Here is a 6,265-nt window from a genome sequence, read left to right on the forward strand (position 1 = left end):
GAGGCAAGTGGATTTCTAAACTCTTGTTAAGTGTATGAAATGCGTGTATTTCCTTGTGGTATATGTTGGGAGTAACGGGATTGGTGATGGGTTGACTTGTCCACATTGATTAATTCTAATGATGAAAAGAATGGGGATAACAAAAGGCAATGTGATTAATTGTTTATGTCTGTTGTGTTGAGAAAGGGTTGAAGGCTTGTTGAATCATTGTTGATGTAACTTCATGTTTGTGTGGTTGTGAACTGTGCGATGTTATGAAAATGGTCATCTCCTCATTATATTTGTGAACTTGTCATCTGCATTATTCTGAGGCATTTGTTGTGACAAGTGTTATGTGCACGTGACAACCTGGTTTTGGGGATTGAATTAATATGACTTGGTTTCATAATAAAAATTGTTATTGGATTGTCATTTACTTCCGCACTTTGTTAGATATTGGGTTTTAGGCTGACTTGTCTTGGTGGGATAAGACGAGTGCCATCACGTCCATTTTTGGGTCGTGACAAAAAAGGTGAATATGGGTCTGTTCACCTGCCATGTGGACTGTTTTCTATTATGATTTAATAGATGCATCTATGGTATGATCACATGTGCTTTTGTATCAACTTACAAATTGGTTTTTGTAAGGTTGTTTGCTCGAATTACTAAATTAAGAGCACAATTTCAAACTATTAAGTCATGTTGATAATGCTGGTTGGTTTAGTAGAATTTGTATGCCTCCAATTATAGCTAGACCATTGATTATGAGAACAAATCTTTCAAATAAAATTTGGTATGAGATGAATTTTTAAACATATATGCATCAAGCCAACGGGTTCTCCCAACACAATTGGTTCAGGGTCAGGAACCAAATAATTTTCATCTAAAAATTTAATGTACGCACATATGATTTTATTGCTCCACGCACCAATATGGATCCCCAAATGAGGTTGAGGGTGAATGTTTTCATTCCTCCGAATATGTGTACTACCACAAACTTCACAACGCTTTTCTTATGGGGACCATCTCCTTCAAGGAGAACATTATTATTATTATCATGGTTAAATTATCACATGCAAGACTTATTTCTTGGCAACCAATGACAAATTTGTTTGGTCATAACCAAAATCTTTATTAGGATTGAACTATTTCTTTCTTTTGTCCTTCAATAGTTCATAATTTAACATATCACAATATTTGTGTAATACTAAATGACCATTTTTGTCAAAATATTTCTTTTCAATATCTCAAACCTCCAGTAAAGGTGAGATGTGACATTTATCCAACAATTCATGGATAAGTTCTTATCCATAAGACACAAGTCACATTTTCTTTAAGAAATGGACCATAACCATTTGAACAAGCTCTATAAGTTTTTAATAGAAACGCATTGTCATACTTTCACATTTATCAAATTTATGTGACTCACCTCAATATCACCTTAAGAGATCACATGTACCAAATGTACTATCACTCTGTATTGTTTTATTTTGATGGAGGATTTAAAAAACTTTTAAATTTGGTTGCACCAACTCAATATGCCCAATAACTTTTCATACCACTTTGATGACAAAAATTTACCTTCACACTTGAAGGACCATCTTAAGAACCCAAAATGTTCTCCCTTTTACTCATATTCATACATTTAACCACTTGTCATTTTCAGACATGTTATGTCCTGCTACTACATTCACATAAATGAATGGAGCAAATCAATTGGACAAATTTCATGACATTTATAAAGAGCATATTAATTTGCTTAATCATTGTTACATCGTCTTTATATATTGTTGGGACTTGAACCCGGCGTCTTACCCATAAGAAGACATTTTACGTCATTATTTGTTGGGACCCAACCCAATATTTTATTATCATAATGCACTGGTACTCTCACCCGATGTATTACCCTCTTGGTGCGATAGAACTTGAATCCTTCGTCTTACCCTCAATGAATGACATGATAAGCCAAATATAGTAGGATTCACCATTGAATCTTTAAAAAGATATTGTCACTTATGGTTAACATGCACAAATAAATATAAAACAAAAGAAACAGAATAAAAATATTCTCAACAGAGTATGTACCAATATCTTAAACTTGTCAAAACAGGGAGTACATATAGCATTATATTATATTATGTTTGGTGCATAATTATTAGGGTAGTGCATTCAGGGGCGGACCCAGTAAGCCAGACGCGGGTGCTCGAGCACCCGTTGATTTCCGAAATTTTTTGTATATATATATAGAAAATATGATACATATGTTATTATAATTTAAATGAGCATCCATAGAACAAAAGCAGCTGTGGGTGAGCTGGTTTAAACCTTCTGCAATCAGAGGCGCGCGAAGCCACTGGCGAGGGTTTGAATCCCGCCAGTAGCATTTCTTTTTTAAAAAATTTTCCAGCGAATTTTACACCTGTTTTTAAAGGAAGTGAGCACCCACAACCTTTAAATCCTGGATCCGCCACTGAGTGCATTACCATTATAAATCAAAGAATCAATCACACACTAAGTAAATTATAATTTCAATTACGCTAAAATAAAACTACTCACTATCACCATTCCTTTTTCAATTTTCATGTGAATTCAAAATATTTCACACGCAAAACAAAATAATTTAAAAGCTTATTTAAAAACCAAAACAGTGAGTATAATCATAAATAAAATATAAAAACAAGTTTCACATACAAAAGAAAGTATATAGAGTCAGGTGAAAAAATGCACATTAACAATAATATGAATCATTCACCTTGTTTACAAGTAAAATATAAAATAGATTTCACAATAACTTACCTTGTTCCCGAGAGAAAATAAACACAATTATTTTACCTTCTTTTGTTTACTTTGCTTCAATCTTTCAATGATAGAACAATTCGTGCAGATAACGTGTTGTAAAACTAAAGCAAAATAAGGCGAGAAATATAAAATATAAAATAATAGAAATAGGGAAACAAAAGATGGGAGCATTTCTTATTCTTCAAAGTATTCATCAAATATTCAAGTGTATACAATAGGAACCCTTATGCCTCTTCCCATTTTTCGTTTACAACCAAAACCCTTCAGCAAAAATGTCACTGAAAAACTCTTTTCACTATGTTTTTTCTCTGAACTCAACAATGGTGTACTCTACTATTACTAGCTCATCATTTGCACCGGAAATTCATGGTTCATCTTCGGTTGCACCGTCGCCGCCGGAGTCGCATGCGGTAAAATCCGGTGTTACCGGTTCTGTTTCTAATGTGTAGTTGTACATTTTTCCATGCAATTAATAATGGGAAAAATGACAAATATCCTCCTAGACTATGAACAAAATCTCATAGACACATTTTAACCAAACTAGGGTATTATTACCCCTTAAACTTATATTTTTTTTGTAATTTTTTGCACCTTTTAGACTTACATGACATTCAAATATTTCTCACGTGCCTCAATTGTGTGGAGTCTATGAATATGCCACGTAAGACAAACGTTTATAAAATTACAAAAAAAAAAAAAGTTCAGGGAGGTGATTGGACCTTAGTTTAATTAGGGTATGTTTCTGAAATTTTAATCATAGTCTAGGAGGTACTTGTGGTTTTTTCCTTAACAATGTTATAAAGTTATTTGTTGATTATTTCTGTTAAAGTTATACACGCTTTAAGCGGTAGATGTTTGTTCGATATAGTTTATAATATTTTTTAATATAAAAATATGCATTTATAACTTGTGCAAAAAAAATAATTTATTTTTAATAAGAACACGTCAAGCAAATACTTGTTCTTATCCTTACTTGAAGCAAAATACTTTCCTAAAATAATAAGAATTGAGAATTTTATTTATTTAATTATTTACTTATTCTTTTTTTCACTTATTTTGTTGAATATCACATTGATAGCAAGTATATATTTAAGAAGAGGCGTAAACCTTCTATTTCTGATTTTGAGATGTGTTGATTTTTTTTAAAAAAAAAGTTGATTGATTTTTATACATCATATGTATTCAATATGTTTGATTTATATGTAATTTTATATGCATACGTTACATATATTGTATTGAAATTAAAATCCATCAAGATGATAAAGTTTGAAGATTATGTAGTATTTTATCTATTTGATACTTTTTATTGATATTATATATTAGTGCTTAATTTTTGTTTATTTTGTGTTTATGGTAATTCAATTTTTGTATTTTTATTTTTATTTTTATCTTAAGTTTATGCTCTCAGAAAATCATGTCAAAGGGTCATTTTAAAATCTAATCAGTAGATACTTATTTTTTCATATGATCAAAATGGACAAATCGCTAGACCTATTGATTTGTATTTTGAAGACTATGTACCATTTTAGACCTATTGATACTCTTTTATTGATACTATGTATTAGTGCTTATTTTGAGTTTATGATACTTTAATTATTTGTCATGACTCAAAAATGGATGTGATGACAGTCGTCTTATCTCACCAAGACAAATCAGCCTAAACTCAATCATTATAAAAAAAAATGCGGAAAATTTACTATCAACTTAAATTATACCCCAAAACGGTTACTGCAATTCAAATTGTAAATTGCTTTCTTTTCCACTAAAGACTAAAATGTCATATGCAAACATATCCCACACACACACATATATAGATGGGAAAAAAAGACAATTGTACTAATTAAGAAATTGTGAATAACTGTTACCTGAAGCAATTAGTTCCTCTCTTTTATGACACATAGGTTTCTCCCTATTCTATTTATTTTTTTTTCTAAAATAACTAAAATATGATAAATTTGACTACTTTTTATTTTTTTTATCCATGGGTCAAGTGATAAGAGGATGTTAAATAATGTATAGGCCTGACCCATTAATCCCAACTAAATAAGTTATATATTTATTAAATAACTATAATTATTCAATAGATTTAAATTTTTCCAAAATAATTATACTTGACCGATAAAGTAAAATAAAAAAATGACTTGAGACATTAATCGAAATGGGTGAAACGGTAATTTTATAAAATTTTCAAAAAATGATTTTTCAGGTCATTACATTATCCACCACCAAAAACTATGTTCCTCCTCAAACATAAAGTAAAAGAAAGTCAAATACTAGGGCATACGAAGAGCCTAAGGTATGACTTTCAGAGTCGTGTTTCTCTCTCCAAGTGAACTCATACTTAGGATCATTTCATCAAGATCAATTACTAAGAACTAACTTTCGAATCAAAATTTGATATATCCACAAATCAAGAGTGATTATCAAGCCACAAACTAACCCATGAACTCAATCTAAACCAAGACTCACTAGAACTCAACACAAACATCATGACGAATCTTTTCTCACATAACCAAGATAACCTTCTGAATCAATACGTGCTATAACAAGAAGTGAACTTGAACCAACCACCACACCTTCATCATGCAGAAACCATCACCGATCTTATCAAGATTTCCTTTTTCAACACAATCTTTTTGCAAGCTTACGTTATAAGAATTTGGATATTGGGTACTCATCAATGGAGATTCAAACTTATCTAACCTAAAGAAGAACAATATCAAGTAAACAACAAATAAACAATACACTTCAAAATGCAAAACCTCTAATAATACTCTTAGATAATTGTAACTCTTCATAGTAGCTCTTATATAAGTTCTCATAAGCACATTGCGCGCGTAGAATTTCTGGTATACTTTCACTATCAAACAACACCAAATCTTATCATAACTGAAATGTCCAATTCCAACCAAGGATGTCATTCTATCAAGAGGACAATCACCAGATTGGTACACCCATAAATATAAAACATGTGTGTCTATAGGTAGCGAATCACACTCTAAACCATATCCAAAATGAAGTTGATGATCTTATAAGAGTTTACAGAACCAAAATCGAATAACACTAGATACTTCTTTCATGGTGCCCATATTAAACATTTTAATTCATATGACTCTCTCTCTTTAATTTTCTAGTTACCCACAATCACCAATCTAGTTCCAATTATGATTGCTCACATACTTATTTTATCGAACCACATATGCTCTTCATAGTACTTCATTAGGGTCAAAACTCTTAATACTAACTAAGCATCATAACTATATCAATCATTTACCTTACTCTCAAACTGTCACTTGTATCAATGTCTTCTTAGTAGGCACATTATCGCTTCCAAAAATTTCAAAACATGGTGCTTTCTCTTTCCAAATAAACATTTTATGATAGATGTGGGTCACACTTAAGACAGATAACACTAATTTCATATCTAAAAACTTTTCCATCGAGGTAAAATAATTAAATCACACTTAATGTCAACTTCACACGAATT

The sequence above is a fragment of the Solanum pennellii genome, chromosome 8 (genome assembly GCF_001406875.1).
Source record: "Solanum pennellii chromosome 8, SPENNV200".
In the NCBI taxonomy this organism is placed as follows: domain Eukaryota; kingdom Viridiplantae; phylum Streptophyta; class Magnoliopsida; order Solanales; family Solanaceae; genus Solanum; species Solanum pennellii.